The following is a 26,225-nucleotide window of genomic DNA, read 5'->3' as shown; positions in this document are numbered from 1 at the left end:
TATTACCTTTGTCATATTCTATTGGTTAGATGCAAGTCACAGGTCCTACCCACACTAAAGAGGAGGGGACAATAAGAGTGTAATGCCAGAAACAGGGATCATGTAGTATCACCTTAGGTTCAATATGTCACCATCACTCTCCTTACATTCTCTTAGATTCTCAATTTTCTCATCAGTATTATCAGGATATGACAGAATGATGGTCAGACATCTTCCATGAGTTCAGGCAGCACCAGTTCTAATGAGCACTATTATGGTAAGTTTTACTTGTCAACTTGATTAGGCTAAAACCTCAGTTATTCAATCTGGATCCCCATCTGGATGTTCTGTAAAGGCAATTAATAGATATGATGAAAGTTCATAATAAGTTGCCTTCCTGTAAGTGAGCTTGACTTAGAAAACCTGGGTAGCCTGATTCATTGTGTTAAAAGGCCTTAAGAGTAGTGCTGAGGGTTTCAGACAGAGAAGAAATTCTTCCTGTGGACAACAGGCTCAACTCATGCCCAGCAGTTCCAGTCTGCCTTTCCCAGTAGCTTTCCCTACAGATTTTAGAGGACATTGGTAATATGGTTTGGCTGTGTCCCCACCCAAATCTCATGTTGAATTGTAGTTCCAATAATCCCCACATGTCATGGGAGGGACCAGGTGAAGATAATTGAATTATGGGGGAGGCTTTCCCCATTCTGTTCTCGTGATAGTGAGTTCTCACAAGAGCAGATGGTTTTATAAGGGGCCTCCCCCTTTGCTCGGCTCTCATTCTTCTCTCTCCTGCCACCTTGTGAAGAAGATGTGTTTGCTTCCCCTTCTGCCATGATTGTAAGTTTCCTGAACCCTCCCCAGCCCTGGGGAACTGTGAGTCAATTAAATCACTTGCATTGATAAATTAGCCAACCTTGGGTATGTCCTTATAGCAGACAGAATGGACTAATACAATTGGCTTGCCCAGCCAGCCCCCACAATCATATAAGCCAATTACTGGTAATAAATATGTTAATACAAATCTCCCACCATGTATATTTCTCTAGAGAACCCTAACTGATACAGATTTTGATACTGGAAGGGGTTCTAGAGCCATATGAGTGAGTTTTCTGCTTTGGTTCTGGGGTTTCTGAAATTGATTCCCTAATATGATTAGATTTAAAGACACCTATGGATCTATTCCAGTGGTAAAAAGGGCATTGGTAGTTCATGTCACAGTGTAACAATAGAGATATACAAAATATAGCCACTGGATACTCTTAATCAAATACCTGTGAAAGGTGAGATTTGGGTTACGGCATATTTCCTACCTTAGAACATTTTAGTAAAACCAAAGAGTACAATATGTTTGGCTGGTTATTCTTAATTGTACTAAAGAGAGTGGAGAAAGAATAATATAAGCTCAGAGTTTCAAATTCTCAGTTCAGTCTCTACATAAATAATCTGAAAGCTTCTTTGTCTGCCTTGAAAGAAACCTTTATCATCTGTAGCCCAGGGGCAAGAATTTCTGAAAACCAAATTCAGAGTCTAACCCTGTGAGTGGCTAAATTAAAATGCAAATTAGATTCTCAACATTGCAGGGTGTCTTTTGTTAAGCAGAGAGCTTTGACTGGGAAGGGAGGGGACCCTGAAAGTTTGAAGGGGGACATATGGGTAGATCACAATGAAGCTGAATCTTCTTTGTCAGTAGAAGCAGCCTTTCTACACCCCGCCTGAGGAGGTTAGCCTGAAGAAACTGTAATGGCTTTCCCTGAGGTGACTGCCTTGAAAGATACTGCTGATTCTCCTTAGGGCCCACTGCCAGTACTACTCTTTGCTTCTAGACCTATAATTAGACTCATCCTCAGCAGGCCCCCAAGGGTGAGGTAGAAAGTGTAAGCTGTGAGAAGGTGTGCCATATGAGAAAAGAACTGCACGATGTTTCCAATTTATACAGACAGAAACCCGGGGAATTCATGTGGGAATGCATTGTAAGAATGTAAGATTGTAGTGGAAGAAATATAAAGTTGAATCTAGCCAAATTTCTTGATATGAACCACTAATCAAATATTTGGGTTAGCTTGAGTGGTTAGAAAAGGCTTGGTTTGGTTGGTGGGTTCGCAGAAACATGAACCTGAAGGTGGCCTATGCCAAATAATGCTGAATGTTAGAACTGCCTTGTAACACTGTATAATAAGGTATCCAAAGGGTTAAGAAAAGTGGAATGTTCGAAAGATCATGTAAGAAAGATCTCCTCAACTAACCTGGTAGGGTCTATAAGACACAGTTTTCACCACAACTTTGAGAAATAGATTTTTGAAGGATGTCCCAGCCTCCTTGAAGAGCTCTCTCATCTCTCTTCAGGTCAGAAAGTACAGTGGGAACTGACATCATCAAAATGGGATCGCAGGCCGGCGCAGTGGTTCACACATGTAATATCAGCACTTTAGGAGGCCAGGTGGGCAGATCACTTGAGGTCAGGAGTTTGAGACCAGCTTGGCAAACATGGTGAAACCCCGTCTCTACTATAAATACAAAAATTAGCTGGGCATGGTGGCAGGTGCCTATAATCCCCGCTCCTCGGGAGGCTGATGAAGGAGAATCGCTTGAACTCGGGAGGCGGAGGTTGCAGTGAGCCGAGATAGCACCACTTCACTCCAGCCTGGGCAACAGAGCAAGGCTCCATCCCCCTGCCACAAAAAAAAAATAAAGGGATCTCTAAGTGAATTGGGTATAACAGTATCTCAGGGTGGCAGAGGCCAAGTGGTGGCTCTTCATTGCCTCAGACAAGGTGGGTGTGGCTACTGTAAAGGACAGCAGAGCCAACGTAGTAGTAAAAAAATCTGATTCACCAAAACCCATGGGGTTTTCTAGTTTATCCTGATGTCCCTAGAAAAGGAATAGGGCTAGGCACAGTGGCTCACGCCTGTAATCCAAGCACCCTGGGAGGCAGAGGTGGGTGGATCACTTGAGGTCATGAGTTCGAGACCAGTCTGGCCAACATGGCGAAACCCCATCTCTACTAAAAATACAAAAATTAGCCAGGCATAGTGGTGGGCACCTGTAATCCCAGCTACTTGGGAGGCTGAGGCAAGAGAATAGCTTGAATCTGGAAGGTGACAGTTGCAGTGAGCCAAGATAGCACCACTGCACTACAGCCTGCACCACAGAGTAAGACTTCATCTCACAAAAAAAAAAAAGAAAAGAAAAGGAATAGATGGGCAGTCTACTAAATTAGTACTTGATTTATATTAGCAGAAGAGAGCTGTATCTAGTGAACAGAAGTCTAGCAGGAATCACCAAAACAGACAGACTGAGCTCCTCAACCAGTTTCCCAACTTGAGCTAGTTTATAGACCCAGAACTCCTTGAATGAAAGGGAGGCTGGGTCCTTTCGAGGAGAATGCCTGGTACACAGTTAAAACTTTATGTTGTTAATCTTTCTCTCTCAGCCTTCCACAGAGGAACTCGTGGCCTGTTATCAAGGTGACTGTGCAATGAGGAAAAGAAAATGATGAAACTTTTGGAGAGTTACTGACTGAACACTAGCTGTGAATTGATACTAATTTCTGGAGACAAAACATGAGTTTGTCCACCAGTCAGTGTCAGAGCTTATGGAGGTCAGAAGATCAATGGAGTTTTAGCTTAGATCCATCTTATAGTGACCCAGTGGGTTGCCAAACCCATCCTGCAGTTACTTCTCCAGTTCCAGAATAAATAATTGGAAAGAAATAGTCAACAACTGGCAGAATTCCCATATTGGTTTACTGACCTCTAAAGTGAGAGCTATTATAGTAAGAAAATACTAAGAGGAAGCCCATAGAACTGCCTCTACTTTGAAAAATAGCAAATTAAAGCCAATACCTTAATTCTGGATGGATTGCAAACATTAATACTATGATCAAGATGCAGAGGTAACGATTCCCACCACACCCTCACTCAACTTGCCTATTTGCCTGTGTGGAAAAGAGATGGATCTTGGAGAATAACAATAGATTATCCAGGAACAGAATCAAGTGAACTTAAATTGCAGTTACTGTTTCAGTTGTGACTTAATTGCTTGAGCAAATTAACACATCCCTTCGTACCTGGTGTGCAGCCATCGATCTGTCAAATGCTTTTTTCTTGATATCTGTTAATATAGACAAGCAGAAGCAGTTTGTCTAGCTGGCAAGGCCACCTATAAACCTGCACTATCCTGCCTCTAGGGTATATCAACTCTCCAAACTTATATTTAGTCCATATAAATTAATTCAGCTAAAATTTAGTCCACAGGGACTTTGATTGCCTTTCCCTTCTACAAGATATCACACTGGTCTATTACAGACAAGTCATTATGGCGATTGGACCTGCGAAGCAGGAAATAGCAACTACTGTAGACATGTTTGTAAGACAATTGCATGTCCAAGGATGAAAAATAAATCTAGAAAAATGCCATGGCCTTCTACCTCAGTGAAATTTCTAGGGGTCCAGTGGTGTAGAGCATGGCAAGATATCCCTTCTAAGGTGAAGGATAAGTTGTTTCATCTGACTTCTCCTACAACTGAAAAAGAAGCACAATGCTTATAAGGCCTCTTTAAATTTTGGAGACAACATATTCTTTATTTGGGTATGGTACTCCAGCATTTACTGAGTGACTTGAAAAACTGCTAGTTTTAACTGAGGTGTAGAAAAATAAAAGGCTCTGAAACAGGTCCAGTTTGCTGTGCAAACTGCTCTGCCGCTTGGATCACATGATTCAGTAGATGCAATGGCGTTTGATGTGTCAGCAGCAGAAAGGGACACTGTTTTAAGACTTTTGCACACTTATGGGTGAAATACAGTGGATGCCTTATATTTTGGAGCAAAGCCCTGAAATCCTCTGTGCATTACTGCTCTCCTTTTGAGAAACAGTTTTTGGCTTGCTACCAAGCCTTAAACTGAACACTTAGCTATGGGCAACCAAGTAACCATATGACCAGAGCTTTCTATCACATATTGGATGTTGTCTGTTCTACAAGCCAAAGTTGAGCATGCACAAAAATATTCCATTATTGTATGTGGAAGTCCTATATATAAAATTGGGCTTAAGTAGGCCCTGGATGCATAAGTAAGTTTCATCAGGAAGTGAGCCAAATGCTCATGACACCAATTCTTGCTGCATTACTTACTCTGTATCCTAGTCTGCACATATGACCTTATAACCAGTTCCCTACAACTAGTTGACTGAGGAAGACAAAACTCGAGATTGGTTTAGAGATGGTTCTGCACAATATGCAGATGGATGGATGAAGCACTATCCATCCATAAGTGCTTGGCTGAAGCACTATAGCCCATTCTGGACATTCCTGAAGACAGTGGAGAAGGAAAACCATCCCAGTGGGCAGAAATTTGAGCAGTGTACCCAGTTGTTTATTTACTTAGAAGCAGAAATGGCCAAAGGTTTAAGACTATACTAATTCATAGGCTATAGCCAATGGGTTGGCTGAAAGATCAGAGGCTTGGAAAAAACATTGTTGGAAAATTGCTGAGGTATATGGATGGAGACCATCTAAGTGGGCACCAAATCTGAAGATATCTATGTCTTATGTGAAGGCTCACCACGGGTTGCTTCACTAGAGGAGGGTTTTATTAATCGAGTGAATAGAATGATCCATCCTGTCAATACCATCCATCCTGTCAATACCAGTCAGCCTCATTTCCCAGCCATTCTTGTCGTTACCCAATGGTGACAGTTATGCATGGGCTTATCCATGCATGGGCTCAGCACAATGTCTACTCACTAAGGCCAACCTTGCTACAGCCACTGTTGAGTGCCCAGTCTATCAGCAGGAGAGACCAACACTGAGTGCTTTATATGGACTCGTTCGTTAAGGTAATCATCCAAGTAACCTAGTGGCAACTTAATTACATTGGACCACTTCCACTTCCACCATGATATACAAGGTGGTTTTTTCTTAAAGAAATAGACACTTACTCTGGTATGGATTTGCCTTTCCTGAATGCAACGTTTCTGCCAAAACTATGAGCTTACAGAAAGACTTGTCCACCATCATATTCCCTGCCATTCTGAAGCAGCTAGCTTGATAGAATGATGAAATAACATGGTGAAGACTCAATTACAGTAATAATTGGGTGGAAATAACTTGAAAAACTGGAGCAGAGACTGGGGCATCCTCCAGGATGCTGTATGTACTCTAAATTAGTGTTCAATATATGCTGCTATTACTACCATAGTTATAATTCAAATAACCAAAATTAAGGCAGGGAAATGGGAATGGTTCCACTTACTATTAGCCCTAGTGTTTTATCAGCAATTTTTAAAAACATCTCTGAGACCTTCAGTTTTGCTAGTCTAGAGATTCTAGTTTTTAAGGAATAAATGGTTCTACCAGAAGACAAAGCATGATCCCACTGAACTAGAAGTTGAGAATGCCACACAAACAGTTTGGATTACTCATGCCTCTGAAAGAACAATAGAAGAATGGGGTTACTATATTTATTACAGTTTGGCCATGATAACCAAGGAAAAAATGGGCTTCTAGTACACAATGAAGGTAATGAAGAATATCTCTAGAACACAAGAGATTCCTCGGGGAATCTCATAGTACTAGCATGTCTTGTAGTTAATGTCTATGGAAAAGTAACAAAAGTCAATTTAGTTAAGATTTCTAATGTCCCAAACCCTTTAGGAATGAAGGTAGAGTCACCCCCTCTGGCACAAAACCATGACCAGCTAAGATGCTTGTTGAGGGCAAAGGGAATATTGAATGGGTGTGGGAAAATATAGTATTATAGTGTAGTTATCAATATCAGCTAGGACCATATGATCATTTGCAGAAATGAAGACTATAATAGTTATGAGTATTTTCCTTATTTTTTGTGAATGTTTGTTTTGAACTAAATATTTGTTTAGTTGTTGTGAACTAAATATATTTACTTTCTTTCCTCTTATTCACTTGTTATCTAACATAAGACATATGAATGATAACTAACTTTATATTACAGAAGAGTGAGCATCCGCCGAGGACTTTGCATTGTCTTCTGGGGAAAGGGTGAGCATGTTTTTGTTGTATAGGGGATAGTTTTGCCATAGACGGGAGAAGTATGTTGGTGTTATTGTCTGTATTTGGAGATTATGTATAAACTAAGGACTTGTGTTTAAATGCCAAATTGACCCATAGTGAACTGTGATGGACAGTTTTTGTGTTAATCCCTAGTTATTCAATCAAACTTAATCTAGAGTGTTGCTGTCATTGAAGAATTTTGTAGATGTGATAAAAGTCCGTAGTCAGTTTACTTTATGCAAGCAAACTTGACTTAGAAAACCTGGGTAGATTGCTTCTCGGCCTTTTGGCTAAGATCAAGTGTAGAAAACCTGGGTGGGGCTGATTAAATGTGTTTGAAAGGCCTTCAGGGCAGAGTTGAGGCTTTCCAGAAGGAGAAGAAATTCTGCCAGTGGACAGCCATTCAATTCATGCCCAAGAGGTCCAGTTTGCCCTTCATGAGGGCTTGCCCTACAGACTTGAGACTTGTCCAACCAACCCCACAATTGTGTAAGCCAGTCATTTGCAATAAATCTGTTTATATATCTCCCACTGGTTCTTTTTCTCTGGCTGAACCCTAATTGATACAGGCACCATTCACCTTGTGAATGGAAATACTGCAAGCTGGAAAATGTACAAGATCTGGTCATACTTTACTAGCTGGTTGATTTAATTTTGTTCAGTATTAAAATTAACCAAATCTAAATATTTCAAATCCCCACATAAGGACATACCACTTAGGGACAACAACCAATATCTAAACATTTCCAAAGTTTTGTTTCCTAAATAGTTATTTTAACACCATGAATGTTTATTTGTGCAAGCATTATGCCCTCTAGTACCTCTTATTTTTGGTGATTTTTATTAAAAGAGTACAGTGAAAGATGATACTTATCTGTATTATTTTCAGTTAAATAATTGTTTGAATTATATTAAGAAAAATAGGTATGGTAGGGAAAATAGAATTGGGAAAAATAGAATTAGTAGGTTAATTTTTTTTGTTTTAAGTTCTATGTATTTTACAAAATAACTGACTGGAAAATTTTCTACCAATTTCCCTTCCCTCCAGCATTTTGCAGGACAGTCTGTCTCATTCTATTTTCTATTTATTTTCTACAGAGTAATTTCTCTTACACCTGTTTAACTTCTTGATATCCAAGCCTACACCTTCCATGCTAATTTTCTGTCTTAAGTAAGACAGCCTTCCATTGGGATTTAGTTCATCAAGCGATTCCCATTACCGAGCCAAGATTTTAACAACACGTTCATAAATATCTGAAGATAGTGTTGGTAAAGGTAAACCAGACCATTTTGAGTCTTGTAAATATGCTAAGAAGTACCAAGCCCTGTTAAGACATTTCCATTATAAAGGCTTCTCACTTCCCAATAAAATTACTCCCTCCCTTAGCCCAAAGACCCTCTGGAACAGCTGTGTTTGGTTCCTAAACTTAGAATGGTGGAGCTGAAGAAGGCTTTTCCTTCTCTATACTTTTTTACTGATCTTCTTGGATCTATTAATATAAATCTTTTCATAGCATCCTTTCTCTGAGGACTTTAATACTGACTTCTTATTTTGCAAAGCCATTGCAAACTTGCTTTCCTCATATGCCTGTTGGTTAGAGTTTCTGTGAGGATAAGTAGAGTGCACCTGGTGATGCTTTATTACTCCAATTCCCTTTAGATTTCATTTGGCATTGTTTTCTTTTAACATCACCCACACAAAGGGTGAGTGAGCCAAAAATAATGTACACTTCTCTTTTATGTCCTAAAACCACACTTCCATATCGTCTTTAGTATTTCTTATTGAATAGTGGTATTTGACCACAGCTATTAAGCCTTACTTCTTTTTATTTTCAGTGGGGTATTAACTAATGATTAACCATTCCTATTTATTATTCAAAATGTTCACAGTAAGCACCACCTGCTTAGTTCCACAGCCCAATAAATCAGTACCTGAACCACTTTTTATCTTTGTCTTATCATTCTGTTTTACCCTTTTCAATATTTAAATGCTTATTATAACTTGGGAATACTTTGACAACATATAAGAAAGGTGCCCAAAAACACAGTGTTATCATAGAGAAGAGGAACCCAGGCCTCCACAGATCTTCCATTTTTGGAGTTGGAGATGGTCTGAAGAGAGCTAATTTGGCCTTAAAAGCTGGCCTTGCTGTAGACAAGTTCAAGTCCCTAGGTGTCCGAAGGGCCCCAGGATTCCCAGTTCCATTTCTAGAGTTTGTCAGCTTTAGGACTTCCAACCAAGTAGCTACCAGTAGACAGGGACCCAGGTGAACAGGTGTTATTGCTCTAAGGTTCTAGGTATCCAAGTCTGGTTGGAGCATAGGAACAAGATGAAGTGAGGGCCACTGAAGGGCTGAACAAGAAACTAAGACAGTAAATGAGTGCATGAGAGCTCAGGATGAGCCTCTAAATGAGACCGGCAAGGGGCCTGTGCAGATGCAACTTCTCTAAATGAGGATCATTGGGAGGATGGGGTAGGGGCTGAGATTGGGCCTACATAGTGAACGCTGGTGCACCCACTTATGTGACTGTTGCAGAGAGAACAAGCCCATGTTCTGGAAAGTACTACCCCTCGATCAGGCTTTAGATCTCAACTTAATTTGGAGGTAAGGATTTTGAGGGAGGAAGGAGAGAGGTATAAGGACAGGAAAATGGGATAAAAGAGATGGGTCTCAGGATTAGCTAAGAAATGGAGCCAGGCCTGAGATCATAACTGAAGACAAGTCAGAGAAACTGAGGAAGCAGAGGGAGGGGCAGCAAAGCAGAAGTGACAATGCTCATCTTTACATCTCACCTTCATCTTCGATTCCAGCTTCCTAAAAGGATCGCTAAGGGATTTAACATGTGATGTAAATTTAACCTCTTTGCTTACTTTTCTATCCCTGCCTTTTTGAATTCTTTGAAAGCATTCTTCTTTTTTTAGTCATGCTGCTGAACCCTGGAGAGTCTGGTCATTTGGTATCTCACACCCCACTGAGCATTGGCTCTCTGAAGATACCACATCAGGGCCTATGAGCAGGGCAGGGGAGGACAAAATATATAATATTGTTGTTCAAAGAGCTAAAATCAAATTACACCAACAAAATGTGTGCACGAATAACAGTACAGATCAGCTTGTAAAATTTGCCATGTCCAAATTTAACTGATGAATTTGGTTACATGTGTGCCACTAAGAGTCACACCACTATCTCAAGAAGAGTAGTCCCAGAGAATAGCAATCCTTCCCATCCAGACTGGACACGGAAAGGACATTGGTAATGCATGACAATCTTAGTACTCTGGGCTGTGGAAACAACCATATCCATTGTCAGGGTCACAACTGGTATAAAAGAAGGAAAATCTCATTAATCGAAATTACGATAGCTTTATTAGTTTTCTAGGGCTGCCACAACAAATTATCACAAACTAAGTGGCTTAAAATGACAGAAATCGACTCTCTCATAGTTCTGCAGGCCAAAACTCAAAAATCAGATGTCAGCAGGTTTGGTTCATTCTGGAAGCTCTAAGGGAGGATCTCCTCCACACTCTCCTAGCTTCTTCTGGTAGTTGTTGGTGAGCTTTTGAATAGCGTGACTTATAGACTCCTCACTCCAATCTCTGCCCCTGACTTCACATGGCCTCTCCTGTGTGTCTTTCTTTCTGCTCCTCTTCTTATAATGATACCTGCCATTGGATTTACGGTCCACCCTGAATCCAAGATAATCTCATCTTGAGATTCTTAACCTAATTACATCTTCAAAGATCCTATTTCCAAATAAGATCACATTCATAGATACAGCAGGTTAGGGCTTAGATATATCTTTCTGGGGACCACTACTCAACCCACTACAATAGCCAAGCCTGCTTACCTCCACCATATTTTTACCTCATAGTAGAGAGGAAAGAAACCTAAAGCTTTAGAACAGAGGGGATTTATTTTCTAAAATCTAAACATCTAGAGGGAAATTATTGTCGAACCCAAGAATATCGGGACCTTTGCAAGTAAATGTCGGCCACAGACAGCTACACTCTGGGAGCCTGCCAGATCTTAGCAGCATCTGTTACCTGTTTTAGAAAGCCCTGGAACATGTGATATGTGATTGCTGTTTAAGAGATGCTATTGAAGTGGGACTGGCTAGCATGAAAGATGAGGTTTTAATTGAAGGTGCCTACCTGACTGGTGAGTGTTTATTATGTGCATCCCCCACACTTGACGGGCCAGTGAAATAAGCATCAAAGATAACTTCGGGGTCTCTAAGAATTTACAAAGGGAATAATTGGGGGAGGGAGGATTAAGCTAAGGGGCAGAATGAAAAATGTGCTCAGTGGAGAAGGGAATTTGGGAGAGTGGACAGGAGGAAAGAGATTTTCAATGAAGGATGCCCTCAGAATGAAATGAGTAGAAGATATGTTAGACATTCATACACTGGGACAGTCAGACCTATGCACTGAGTGCTATTAGGTATACTTTGCAAAGACATCAAGAAGAAAGAAAGAGAAAGAAAGAAAGAAAGAAAGAAAGAAAGAAAGAAAGAAAGAAAGAAAGAAAGAAAGAAAGAAAGAAAGAAAGAAAGAGGGAAAGAAAGAAAGAAAGAAAGAGGGAAAGAAAGAAAGAAAGAAAGAGGGAAAGAAAGAAAGAAAGAGAGAAAGAGAAGAAAGAAAGAAAGAAGAGGGGAGAGGAGAGGAGAAGAGAAGAGAAGAGAAGAGAAGAGAAGAGGGAAGGAGGGAAGAAGGGAAGGAAGGAAAAGTTAGTTCATTCTTCTTTTTATTTGAGATGGAGTTTGACTCTTGTCACCCAGGCTGGAGTGCAGTGGCACATCTCGGCTCACTGCAACCTCCTCCCCCCATATTCAAGCAATTCTCCTGCCTCAGCCTCGGAGTAGCTGGGATTACAGGCGCCCACTGCCACACCCAGCTAACTTTTTTTATGTTTAGTAGAGACTGGGTTTCGCCATGTTGGGCAGGCTGGTCTCGAACTCCTGACCTCAGGTGATCCACCCACCTCGGCCTCCCAAAGTGCTGGAATTACAGGCTTGAGCCACTGTGCCCGGCCAGTTCATTCTTCTCTGAGGGAAGGTGAGGTTTAAGACCAGAAATGAGACCAGAATTTATGACAGTTGCTATTCCCCCTCGTCATATATTTACTTATATTAAAGACAGCACTGGCGGTGCACAATGGCTCACGCCTGTAATCCTAGCACTTTGATGTTGCAGTGAGCCAAGATCGTGCCACTGCACCCCTGCCTGGGGGACAGAGTGAGACTCTGTCTCAAAAATTTAAAAACTAAAATAAAATAAAGAAAGCACTGAGGTGAACATTACCACTTGATGTGTTTTAGGTTGCTAAAGATTAACTATGGAAGGTGCAATGAAGAAAAATTCTAAGTAGCACTTTGTTCTGATTTCTGCCTCCCTGTAAGCTGGAGTTCTTCTTTACTGCAGCTCTGTGGCCATAGGCCCCCAGGGATTTAGAGAGAAGAGCATGACCCTCAAGACTCAGAGGTCATGGTAAAGGAACTGCTGAGGGACGAGAGTAAAAGAAAAGCTCCTCACTTGTTATCATATTGAGGAGGGATGATAAGTATGGATGGAGAATGTGCTAAAAAACGTGTTCTTGGCAGGCATGTACACACACACACAGGCACACACACACACACTTTTTTTCCTTCAGTTTAGAATTATGACCTTGCCATTAGGACAAAAAAAACAGACAGAGGTGTATCCAAAAGCAAAAATATGGAGAGTTTTTTTCTTCCCTATCAGCAGCATCAGAAAGAGGGTGGAAGGCTGGGTGCAGTGGCTCACACCTGTAATTTCAAAATGTGGGAGGCCGAGGTGGGAGGATTGCTTGAGCCCAGGAGTTCAAAACCAGCCTGGGCAATATAGTGAGACTTTATCTGTACAACAAAATAAATAAAATTAGCCAGGCATGGTGGCCTGCTAATTTGGGAGGCTGAAGTGGGAGGATTGCTTGAGCTAGGGAGGTAGAGGTTGGAGTGAGCCAAAATCACACCGCTGCACTCCAGCCTGGGTAACAAAGTGAAACCCTGTCTCAAAAAAAAAAAAAAAAAAAAAAAAAAAAAACGGGAAAGAGGAAAAAATGTGTGCCCTCTTCTTAGCCCCAGGATCTTCTCCACCCCAGGACTTTTATCCCCACCTCTAAACCCTGAGAAGAGCCTTCATTTTCCTAGACAAAGAAGCATTCTATTTGTCTAGGTCTGGAAAGATCTTTAGACTAGAAGGTTTAAAAAAAAAGATGATGGATACTTTAAAGGGCAGCGTAAACAATAAAAACTATTAAAGGTCAATTGATCCAAGCTGTCTGGCAGGGAGAGCTTACAGCCTCTCCACAAAGGGTGAGCTGGGCTGCAGTTCACAAAATGCCGGGTCAGAGCAAGCTGGAGATGACTAACAGGGAGAACTCTCCTGGGTTCAGAGTGTCTCAACGCCAGGAACCTCATTAGGACATCTTCCCTCCACACTGTGACTTGACACTTCTTTATCAAATGATTCTTCAGGTAAAGATCCTGGAATTTGAAAATGATTGACTACACTGGGTAATAGATATAATTGGAAATTCAAGAATATTTCCTTTATTAATCCTCTCTTTTAGAGGAGTGCAGTCTTATTAAGGATCTATATGCTTGGAGTGTCATGTCAGACAAAATGTAAAACAACTTAGTGATTGCTCTCTAGAAATGTATAAACTAATAAAATTGAATGAAGAAAAAATATACATACTTTTTAAAGGGAAAAAGATGCTTTTAATTTTTTTATTCAGTCTGGAAGTAATTTTCATATAAGGTAAGAAGTACATTTTATCTGCAGAGAAACTCTTTTCATCTGAATTGACCCATGTTAACCTCATTGGTTACAGGGGGGTCACAGGAATATGAAACCTCCCCATATGTTCTTTGGAATAGTTTCAACTTTAGTTTCATTTTTTTAAAAGTTGTTCTTCTTTGTACTTTTACTTCCATTTAATATTCTTCCTGCTGCTATTTCCAAGTAGTTAATTTAACTGGCAATAGATTAACTCACCTTGGCTAGCAATGGAACAATGAAAAATTTAACAGTGTTTATTTATTCCTGTATGTGTGTGTGTGTGTGTGTGTGGTTGTACATATGGCACACTGGAATAAGTAAGGAAGCCGAACTAATTCAAGTGCAATTCATAAAATACATCCTTATAAGTGTGTCACAACCTGGATACTAAAATCCAGCAAGAATTTTGTTAATTCTACCTTGTTATAATTTATTTTTATTTGATTTTCAAGAGTTTTCTAATACTGTAGGAAGTCATCATTGCTATTCTTGTACTTATAATTTTTATTATTAAGTAATATGAAAAGAGAGGAAGGGAAGAGAAAGGAACTGGGACAGTAAGCACAAGAAAATGTGCATTGCCTATTTAGGCTAAAAGAATGCAGATTACTAATTATCATTCATTTGATTGTGAATTTTATATTTAAACTTTCCTCAAATGATTATTTGTATTGTGTGATATTATCAGGAAAATCTTTGGAATAAGTATTAAAAGTATGTTATTTAAAACCTTAATTTTTAAACTTAATTTTAGATGTTTCATTGTGAACAAATAGCGAATGTAGGTTAAAGCAATAATAATGATCATTCAAAAGACTCCATCAAAAACAGATATCTAAATATCCACGGTGCATAATACCATGGCTTGTTTTTGAATTTTTTTTTTTTTTTTTTTTTTTTTTGACATATAGTTTCGCTCTTGTCACCCAGGCTGGAGAGCAATGGGGCGACCTCGGCTCACTGCAACCTCTGCCTCCTAGGTTCAAGCTATTCTCCTGTCTCAGCCTCCGGAGTAGCTGAGATTACAGGCGCACACCACCACGTGCAGCTTATTTTTGTGTGTAGAGATGGGGTTTCACCATGTTGGCCAGATTGGTCTCGAACTCCTGACCTCAGACGATGACGCCCTCTTCGGCCTTCCAAAGTGCTGGGATTACTGGCGTGAGCCACCGAGCCGGCCTTTTTTGAATCTTTACGCAGCCTAAGACAGCAGCAGCTTAAGTTTGAGCGCTAGTGGAAAATACATCTATTCTTTGCTGACCCCTAGTGTCCACAGCAAGTAAGCGTGGAATCTAAAAATCCCAAACGAAAAACATGGCAGTTTGAGAAATGACATTTTGTTTCATTCAAAACAAGAAAGAAAGAAAAAATGCGTTCCAAAACAAAATAATTCACCTCCAGTAAATTATATAGTTAGCACAGAAACATACATAGAGAATGAAACAGATATTTTCAAATTCAGCTTCTGCTTTTGATAGAGGGTAAATCTGAGGAAGACTTTTCAGGGCTATGGAGCACCATCTGAATTGTTTTGTGGGAACCACTTCTTTCTCTCTGACTACACTGGCCTCAAATCTGTTCTACAAGTATGTGAAGATAATCTTTGGGTTTTCAAATCCTTCCAGCACTACCCGACCACCACTCTGGGCAGCATCACCACCATCACCAGGACCAACAGCCTTGTCTACCATGACCACCCGCTGGGAGCAAGAAACAAGTGGTCTCCCCTCCCTGAGGCTGTCCGAGGACAAATAGATGTTACCTAAGCAAAGTAAAAGAGACAGAGACAGGCACAGAATTCTTTCTTTCTTAGCCCAATCAAAATCACACATTTTCGCTTCCCTTATGGTGAACTGAAGCAATCACTCAGTAATTGTCTGCCCTAACTACAGTTTACAAGGCTGTCTTTTTTTTTCTTTTTTTTTTTCTTTTTTTTTTTTTTTAAGACAGTGTCTCATTCTGTAGCCCAGGTTAGAGGAAGATGAGGTTTAAGACAGCTGAAACCTCTACCCTGGGCAACAACTATGATCACAGTGGTGTTAACATAACTCACTGCAGCTTCGAATCCCTGGGCTTGAGCTATTCCCCTGCATCAGCCCTCCATGTAGCTGGGACTGCATGCACCTGTCACCACATCTGGCTTATTATTATTATTATTTTTATTATTTTGTAGAGACACGGTCTCTATGTTACCCAGGCTGATCTCAAACTCCTAGCTTTAAGCCATCCTCCTCCCTCTGCCTCCCAAGTGCTAGGATTACAGATGTGAGCCACTGCACCTGGCCTAAGGCTTTCCTTTTTGAGAGAGGGATCTTTACAATTCAGCCAATTAAGTTTTCCTCATCATTTTCTCTGCTTGTGGATAATCTCTTTTTGCAATTGGAAGCCCTCTGAGGGTTTACATGGAACATCACACCACGTGAAATTATCAACCACTAGGCAATATTTTTTCCATGGTTTCAAAAATAGAAAAAGAAAATGAAGCCTATTGTTCTTGCATATTTGTTTGTTTAGGGTTTTTATTTTTTTCCCATAAGTAGCATCTATGACTTTCAGTCTCTTTGCCTCTTTGTACTTCATACCATCCTCCATTTAATTGCCACAATCTGAATTCCTATTTATTTATTTATTTATTTATTTATAAGATGGAGTTTTGCTCTTGCTGCCCAGGCTGGACAGCAATGGCGCTATCTGCACTCACTGCAACCTCTGCCTCCCAAATTCAAGCAATTCTCATGCCTCAGCCTCCTAAGTAGCTGGGATTACAGGCATGCACCACCATGCCCGGCTAATTTTTTGTATTTTTAGTAAAGATGGGGTTCCACCATGTTGGCCAGGCTGGTTTCGAACTCCTGACCTCAAGTGATCCACCCACCTCAGCCTCCCAAAGTGCTGCGATTACAGGCATAAGCCACCACACCGGGCCATCACAATCTGAATTCTTAAAACACTCTTAATTCAAATATTTATCCTCTTCATTGGATGCCGAGTTCAGTCAGCTCATAGATTTTTTTCCAAAAGGGTTTGTCTGATTTTAAATCTTCAAATAACCCATTTTGTTTCTGAATTAATAAGAACATTTGTCCTAATTAAATTATCTAATTCTGAACCAAGATGTTGTCCCTTGGGTATTCTAGGATACATTGAACCATGAATGTTCAGGTTGATTGTTTATCATATGTCTATGTATCTATTGTCTCAGTTACATGGATTCTTTCTTTGGGAACTTTGATAAATGACCCAAAGACATTCATGCTTGGAAATAGGAAAATTTTTAATGTCTTTCCTCTCTTGTGTGTTTGCCTAGTAGGATGGATGTTTTGAATATAAAAACTCTTTTTAGAGGTAGTGGAAACGACTTTTAATTAAACTAAACTCTTCAAATATTTTGAAGGATATATGTACATTTAAGTTTGTTTGCTGAGAAGTCTGTTTGTGTTTAGAAGTCTGCCAGGATCAAAAGAAGTAAATACACGCTAAGAATAATCACTTCTAAGAGTAGACCTACTTCTCACACTGTGAACCACAGTGGACTCTGGCCGCCCTGCCCCTGTCTTAAAATACTGTCACCTCTCCTGCCCAGCCCTCTGAACTTCCTGATCTCAGCATGCCCTTTAAGCCTATGGTCTAGCCCCCATCAATTTTGCAAGTTCCAATAACATTCTAATATATCCCTCTTTTTGCTAAGAGATTATTTTTGCTAATTGCATCCAAAAATCCTACCTGATACAGAAATTATTTCCAAAAAGTGAGGTGTAGGTAACAGGCTCCAAAAGGAATATGGAGAATTTGAATCTAGTCACCTGTCTAAGATAAAGCAGAAGGCAAAGAAATTCTCAATAATAACCCCAGGTGGGAATTCAGGACTTTACAAAGTAGCTACAAAACTAATTAAATTATCACCTATGGTCTCCCCAAATCAAGTTCTTTCTAGGGTAAGGCTTTAGGTGGCTGCATTCCTGCTGACATGAAGAGTATAGAAAGCCGGGTGCAGTGGTTCACACCTGTAATCCTAGCACTTTGGGAGACTGAGATGAGAGGATCGCTTGAGCCCAAGAGTTTGAGACCAGCTGGGCAACGTAGCGCAACCCTATCTCTAATAAATAAATAAATTAAATAGCCAGGCATGGTGGTGCACATCTGTAGTCCCAGCTGCTCAGGAAGCTGAGGGGGAAGACTGCTTGAGCCCGGGAGGTCGAGGCTACAGTGAGCCATGATCATGCCACTGCATTCCAGCCCAGGCAACAGAGTGAGACCCTGTCTCAAAAATAAAAAATAATAAATAAATAAATTCAAGGACTTTAGGCTATCAAAAGTCAAGTAGCATCATTTAAGTAAAAGCAAAGTGGGCATGGTTATCCTAATAAGAACCAGGTAGCCACATGGTAATCACATGGTCTGAGCACAGTAATATCCATCACAGTTGATTGAACAGGGATTTTCTGGAGCCAACAGAGATAAGCAGCCCAATAATGTTCTGCTTTATTTGTATAGAAAAAAAAAAACAACAGATCTGGGGATCAGAATTCAGTCTACAGCAACCACAATAGAGAATTGTAGTCCTCATTCAATCCTTAGGCTTTAATTAATTCATAAACAAAGAGGCCCTTGAATAAAGAGGAGACTGGGTACTCTTTGGGAAGAACTCTGCAGTTAAACCCCATTGTGTAATATATTTTGAAAGGATATCTGTAAAAATTGTCAGAATTCCCGCATTGACTCCTTCATCAATAGGTATTGTGGTAGAAAAGGTCAAGTGGAAGCCCTTGGAATTCTCATTCCCACTAAAAGTACATCAAAAACTCTCACATTCCCAGAAAAATCACAGGGATAGAGACATCAATAAAACTTCAATAATACCAGGGTAGTAATTTATCTCATTTCCATTTAATTTTCCAGTGCAGTACACCAAAGATAAATGGGTTTTTGAGAATGACAGTGAATTGTCCTAAACTTAATCAGATGATGACACAAATGAAAGCTGCTATTTCAGATTTTATCTCATTGAAGTAAATCTACACAGACTCTAGTGCTTGGCATATAGCTGTTTATCCTGAAAATATTAGCTTCTCTTTTGCACTAAATATAAAAATTTTAAAACATTTTGCTTTCACCTGAAGAAACTTAAATTTAATTTACAGTTAGATCTGCCTCCTATACTGATACAGGCCAGAGGAGACCTGTGCACTGTTACGGGCCTCTCAGGGTGGGCTTAGAGGACAATGATGAAGTGAAACACTTTCACTGAGCAGAACTTTGAACAGCACACCTCAATGTCCACTTTTTCTAGAAGAGATGAATTGTTAATATCTACATTAAATTATGAGCAATGGAAAACATTTGACCAGAGGGTCAAGGGCTTGGAAAAAGCAAGAAGAGAGGATTGATGACAAAGTGACTTGGGGAAGGAGCACGCTATTGGACCTCTCAGAATGGGCCCAAGGTGTGAGAGTTTGAGGATATTTGTGTCTCATATGAATGCCTGCCAAAAGACCACTACTATAGAGAAGTCTTTCATGAATCAAGTGGACACAACTATTATTTCTATTAATTTCTTCTTCAATATTCCCCCCCCACCCCACCTGTTTATTCAACAGACTCATGAAAGCAATGGCCATGGGCAGAAGAACAGAGGATATAAGTAGATCCATAGCTTGCTTATCTGACCAGAGCCTCTGCCAAATATACAGCTTACCAGAAGTAGTGACTAACCTTGAACTCTTGATAAGATCTCGTGCTTCAAGGTAACTAAGCAGCTGCTTGGCAATTGTTTACATTGGACTCTTTCCACCATGAAATAGGCAGTCACTGGCAATAAATGGAATAAACACTTATTCTGGGTTTAGATTTGTTCTCCACACCTCTCACAACAGAGCCAACACCACCATCTGCAGAATAACAAGTACCTGATACAGAAGTACAGTACTGGCCTCAGCATTGCTACTAAGAACTTCATTTTACAGTGATAGAAATATGGCATGAACTAACACATGTGGAATTCATATGCACCTTCATTCTCCAGAAGTAGCTGGCTTTGTGCAACCCTGTAATGATCTATCAAGTTCTTAGTCACAATGCTAGCTCTAGTTTTAAATGTTTGGTTCTCTCTCACAGGGTATAGGAAGTTATCTGAACCAGTGAACATAATATGGTAATATAATGCTTTCTCCCATATCTAGAATATCCAGGTTCAGGAGCCAAGGTGTGGAAGTGGAGGTTGTACCACTAACAATTGCATCTAATCACGTTTTCACAAATGTTTGCCTTCCATCCCAGAAACTCTGGGCTCTGCTGGTTTAGAGATTATAATATCTACTTGGGTTATCTATTTCTCCATATAAATCCTTCCCCAGTATATATTGGCTTTACAAATCAAGAACATTTACTTTTCTCATGAATGTGCTGTTTAGACTGGGCTTCTCAGGGACAGCAACAGCTGAAGAGGCCCAAAGGCTAAGGGCTGAAATCATCTGAAGGCTCACGCACTCACACAGCTGAACTCTCAACTGGGAAGACGCAAATAGCTGAGGACTGGAGTAGCTGGAACTCCTTGAGAATTTCTAGCTCTGTGCTCCCTCTACAAGATCACTCCTGCATGGTGGCTTCAGAATAGCTGCGCCTCTTTTATCAAGCCAAGCATGACATGTGCCTCTTCCAAGCATGTCTTGAGAAAGAGAGAAAGCCAGATGGAAGCTGTATTGCCTTTCATATCGAAGACCGAGAAGTCACACAGTGTTACCTCCCTGGGAGGCACGGCTCACTAAGATTCAAGGGAAGGGAACATAGACCCCCACATATTGATAGAGGACTATCAAAGTTACAAAATAAAATGAGCATGGGGGAGGAGATATATTTATGTGACCACTTTTGAAAACTCACTCTGTCAAAATATCCAATGGAGAGAGACTTCTACCAGGGACACCACATAGTTCCACCAAACAAGAAGATGGAGCTGCCATTGACACTTGATCATGTTAAGATCCTCATGCCACTGAAAAAACAAGTTATGAGAGGGGTCAGCAATTGAGTAAAATTCTGAGTATAAAGGGGGAAAAGGTACAGTGATTATTGCACACTGAGCACAGGGAGAAGAGAAACCAGGGGAATCCTGGGATGCCTCATTGTACTGTCAGGTTTAAACACAGAATTGAGTAGGAGGCATGGGCAGTCCTACACGAGTGTAATCCACATGAATGCAGATTCCTCAGGAATGAATGTTTGGGTCACTCCATTATGAAAAAACTCATATAGACTAGCTGAGGTGAAGACTGAAGGCAAGAGGAACAGTGAATGAATAGTAAAGAAAGGACACAAAAACTAGCAGCAAAAGCCTTGTGATAAATTGTGGAAGCAGAGACTACACCCTCCTCATATATTCCCTCCTTTTTATGTCATGACTGTATTGTTATTAATCATTTCTCTCCTGTTTTTTTAGTCTTTCAATATACATAACTTGTGGGTAGTTAACTTTGCAGTTTTGCATATAATTAGCCTGGGATTATTCAGATCTGCCTGTAGGAACCAACTCGACTTTGGATCATTTCCTGTTAGTTGTGTGAGAGATGTCTCACTCTGCTAGGTTGAGATAAGTTTTAATGTATGAATATATTAAGATGGTGTGTGTGGATGTTGGATGGGCAAATGTGAGGCCCACAGTGGTCACTGGTAACTTTCTAGCTGTCTATCACTCAACCACCCACTTCCTCCAGCATCCCAAATTCCTCTGGGGAATTCTCCACCATGACAGTCCAGGGAAAGAAGTAGTAGCCTCCCATTGTGGAAGCCAGAATTGCTGATTCCATCTCTTTCTCTGGCTTATAGAATATTGTATTCTTTGGCTGCAATTAAAGTGACTGAAGGAGGAGGCAACAGTTGGGAGTCTGATTCATAAGCTGACATCTGCTATGTGAACAAGGCTGAAAAGCATGTTGTTTAGTCCTCCAGAGCTCCCTGGGTTCTTTTCCTCTATTCAAGGCTTCTCCACTGTCTGAAACCCTGATATATAATAATGTACTAGTCTGTTCTCTCACTGCTAATAAAGACATACCCCAAACTGGGTAATTTATAAATAAAAGAGGTTTAATGGACTCACAGTTCCACATGGCTGGGGAGGCCTCACAATCATGGCGGAAGGCAAAGGAGAAGGAAAGGGACGTTTTACATGGTGGCAGGCAAGAGAGCTTATGCAGGGGAACTCCCATTTATAAAACCATCAGATCTTGTGAGACTTATTCACTACCATGAGAACAGTATGGGGGAAACGTCCGCCATGATTAAATTATCTCCACCTGGCCCTGCCCTTGGCATGTGGGGATTATTACAATTCAAGGTGAGATTTGGGTGGGAATGCAGCCAAGCCATATCAAATAATAAATTTGGTTTTCTGGCTAAAGAAAGCCAGACCTCATGTTTGCTATTTACACATGTGGTCATTGGGGGGAAATAAAGAAAGGATATATAGTATAATATTAATACTGGTTATCTCTGTATTATGAATTAAGTGATATTAATTTTACTTACACTTTTCTATGTAATAAACAGGAAAAAAGCAAATATTATTTTAAATTCAAAACTCAATTATTGAAACTAGGGCAACAACCCACCAAAATAAAGAAAATAATTCTCTTATGCCTATATAGGTGACAAGAAGATAGAAAGATAGATAGAAGAAAGATAGAAGAAAGAAAGATAGAAGATAGAAAGATAGAAAGATAGATATAGATAGATAGAGAGAGAAAGATAGGAAATTTGGGCAACTTAAAATGAGCACTCTTATATGCTATTTAGAAGAAAAATCACTTTGCCGTATAGTCTGAGGTTTTAGGTAGTCCGCGATATATTTGTTTGTTAAAAGACTTTTACTGCTCATTTAATGCATAGTATAGTATGCTATTATGATAGAAGAAACTTGCTTAAAATGCTTTGTGATTATGGTAGAGAAAAATTTTTTCTTAGCCTATGCTGAGTAACCAATCAGTATTGTCAACTTGGATATATAATAGCTTTTTGCCAGTAACAAAATCATGAATGTGTCTGTAATATAAAAACTATGGAGAAACTTTGCATGTTTATTCTGTGATTTTCTTAGTAGATCAATCTCGAGTTTCCATATTTTGATGCATGGTTACTTCTTCCCCAAAAATTTTTATATTTTGTGTAATTTGTTAAAATTTTATTTGGGTGTTTTAAAATTTTAATTTAAAAATTCTCTTTGAGAAGAACCCAAATTTACTTCACATTCAAACAACAATAAAATATGTTCTAAAAGGAGTTCAAATTTTCTTGTGAAAAAATTTAGTATCTTTTTATTTTGAAGATATAGCTTCTGTGAAAATGGAAAGGTACCTTTCTTCAGGCCAAGAAAGATGATGCAATGAGCACAACAGCCACTTTTATCACATGCAGAAGTTTCCAACCTCATGGGGTTCTTGTCACCAGGCAGTGCCACCTGATGCATGGTGAGTGACAACAGAGTTATGGTAAGAAGCAAAATGAGAAAGATGTATGCCCACAATACTTTATCTTGGAAGTAAGGAAAGTAGTAGGTCTATTCCTCAATTTCTTCATTCCTCACAAAGTAAACAACATACTTTCTAAAACCTGTATTGTTAAACCAACTTTAGTGAGATATAATTTACATTCAATAAAGGGCCTTCATTTTAAGCATACAATTCAAAAAGTCTTAAAAATGTATATATCAGTGAATCCACCAACACAAAGAAGGTATGGAACATTTTCAGTACCCTAGAAAGTTTCTTATGACTCTTTCTAGTCAATATCCCCCCACCCTAGTACGCAGGCAAATCCTGAATTGTTTTCTGTTACTATACTAAAGTTTCAAATTAGAATTTAAATACTGAATGAGTAATAAGTAATTACATAAAGCCACTTCTGTGGAGGATGGTGGAAATTTGTTACCACTTACCTAAGAAACCAATGTCCTAAAGTAATCCTTGGAAATAGGCCTATCTTAATGTGCTCTATATTAGTGCTATCCAAGGTACCATCGCACAAAGTATTTGTTACCAGTGCATTTCAAGACATGGAATTTAAAAGTAGAAGCTTAGAAATTTTTATGGCAATTTGACATTACTATGTCATCTACTCGCATGATCACCTTTGTTAGAAGTTCAATTCTATTGTATTTAATAAAAGTATTGGTCAGCAACAGGGTGGAAATTTTTAGAAATTTAAAAAATTTTTAAAAATCTAGAACTTTACTACAGTTAGAAAAACAGTCCATATGTACTCTCCATCTGCCCTGACCTCCAATAATTTAGTTTTCCTCCCTCTGTCCTTTAAGTAAAAGCTTTTAAAGGACATGCACTGAATTTGGAGCGGAAATGAGCTAGAATATGAGTATTTGTCAAGATTTCTTACAATATATAAGTAGAGGAATAAATCCTTAATGATTTTTTTTTACATTTAAACCCAAATAAGTGTCCAAGCAGAAAAAAAAAAGTCACTTACAAAAAAAGACTGAGGAAATTGCTGCTGCCTGATAGTTGATTTAAGCTAATGGTGCAAGTAGCCATTAGTTCAACTAATGGTAATGGACCTTCTGATGAATGATTTGGTGAAAATGTCCCAGATGCCTCCATTCTGCAAAAAGCTCAGAAGAAGTAAAAATGGTATCTATTTTTAAATTAATGGTGAATAGATAATTAAAGTAAAAGCAATATATAAATATATTATTTAGCTATGACAACTAATAGATTATTCTTAAAATTTTTAATGTGTTCTGTCCTATAAAATAATTTAATAATAGTAATATTGACAAACACATGTAGTACTTATTATATGCCAGGCACTGTTCAAAATGATTGACATATTCTTTTCATTTAACCTTCATACCAACAATCTGAGGTAGTGATATTATCCCTAGTTTACAGAAAAAGAAACTGAGAATAAAAAAGTTGAGTTGAGTCATCTTGCCCAAGGTTACACGGCTAGTCAGTAGACAAGCTGGGTTTTAAACCCAAGTACTAGGACTCTCAAGTGTATGTGCCCAACATCTAAGTCTGTAGTCTCTTTGCTGTTGAGAAGCTTAACTTTCGCCACAGAAGCCATTAAATGAGAGAGCTGGCAAAAAATAAATAAATCAATGCTCTATTCCATGTATTTTCTAATGAATTGGTCATATCATTTATTAAGTTAAAACATTGAGAATTAACTTCTTTTTCTTTCACAGGATATTTTCTCAGTTGCTTTTGCTAATCATGCTGGGACTACGTAATGGTATAATAATCAATTAAAAATTAAATAAATAAGCCTCCAATAAATTTGCTTTTTTTTTTTTTTTTTCTTTTTTTTGACCAGGTCTCACTGTTTCTCAGGCTGGAATGCAGTGGCATGATCATGGCTCACTGCAGCCTTGACTTCCTGGACTCAAGCTATCCTCCCACCTCAGCTTCCTGAGTAGCTGGGACCACAAGCATGCACCACCACACCTGGCTAAATTTTTTTTTTTTTAGGGCCAGTGTCTCCCTTTGTTGCCCAGGCTGTTGTCAAACTTCTGTGCTCAAGCAATCCTCCCACCTCAGCCTCTCAAAGTGCTGAGTGCTGGGATTACAGGCATTAGCTAACGGACCCGGCAAACTGGTATTTCTAATAAGGTTAAACAACTTATTATTTACTTTTTTCTACTTAAATATTCATCTACTTTGAGTGCTACTAAGTTGTTATCAATGTACTCTATATTGATAATGGCATAAGTCTCATCCAGAAAAGAATGCTAATATCAGACTGCTGAAATTATGGTTTATATTTGATGGAGCAAAGGGTCAGTCCTATGACTGAATTTCTTCTCTTATTTTACAATGTCTCTGGCTCCAAGCACCACACACTATATATGCTTGGAGGACATTCTGGTTTATATCTTATATGATTAATATAAAATTACTCTGAATGTTAGTCATATTATAGAAATTCTATGACTTGAATTTTTTAAGCCAGGAAGATTTTGAGGGAGTGGAGAACATTTAGATAATTCAGATTTCTTCATGATATATTCATTAAAGTAGGACCAATTACTTCTGTAATGTATCTAAATGAGATGTTTCACTTCTTGACATTGTATATATCGGTGTATTCATTTTCTGTCAATCAGAAATTGGACTCAAAAATATCATTCAATCATATCAGCAACGAAGAAAGTATATCTTCCTACAGTTTTCCATAAAAACAAATGCCTCCCTTGCAAATGTTTAATTCCTGTAAAGTTAAAGCAGTCACTTGATAAAAAGAAAAGTATGGAACTTCACATTACATTTTTCTTAGGCTGGTACACAAGCTAATGTGTAAATTCTTTTATATACATAATTAAAACAACACAGATGCAAATTTTGAATTCAACTGAAAGTAAATTTGGAGGTTAAAAAAGAAAAGATGATTTTAAATACCTATTGATTTCATTTGA

At 39.1% G+C, this 26,225-nt stretch overlaps 1 long non-coding RNA gene across 4 annotated transcripts; it reads left to right on the top strand.

Annotated features, from left to right (window-relative positions):
- The first annotated feature begins 11 nt into the window (after nt 1-11).
- LOC129041955 (uncharacterized) lies at nt 12-25,545 on the top strand. Of its 4 annotated transcripts, XR_010127216.1 has the most exons (6): nt 37-256; nt 6,945-6,991; nt 19,405-19,551; nt 23,124-23,265; nt 24,248-24,438; nt 24,999-25,103. It is a non-coding gene; the product is annotated as an uncharacterized LOC129041955 (long non-coding RNA). The 4 variants fall into 4 exon arrangements; XR_010127214.1 differs by lacking the exons at nt 24,248-24,438; nt 24,999-25,103 and adding an exon at nt 25,127-25,545 and having other exon boundaries at nt 12-256; XR_010127215.1 differs by lacking the exon at nt 24,248-24,438 and having other exon boundaries at nt 14-256; nt 24,999-25,084.
- The last annotated feature ends 680 nt before the right edge of the window (nt 25,546-26,225 follow it).

This window comes from Pongo pygmaeus, chromosome 7, assembly GCF_028885625.2.
Source record: "Pongo pygmaeus isolate AG05252 chromosome 7, NHGRI_mPonPyg2-v2.0_pri, whole genome shotgun sequence".
NCBI classification, from domain to species: domain Eukaryota; kingdom Metazoa; phylum Chordata; class Mammalia; order Primates; family Hominidae; genus Pongo; species Pongo pygmaeus.
This window is presented reverse-complemented; position numbering and strand designations above follow the sequence as displayed.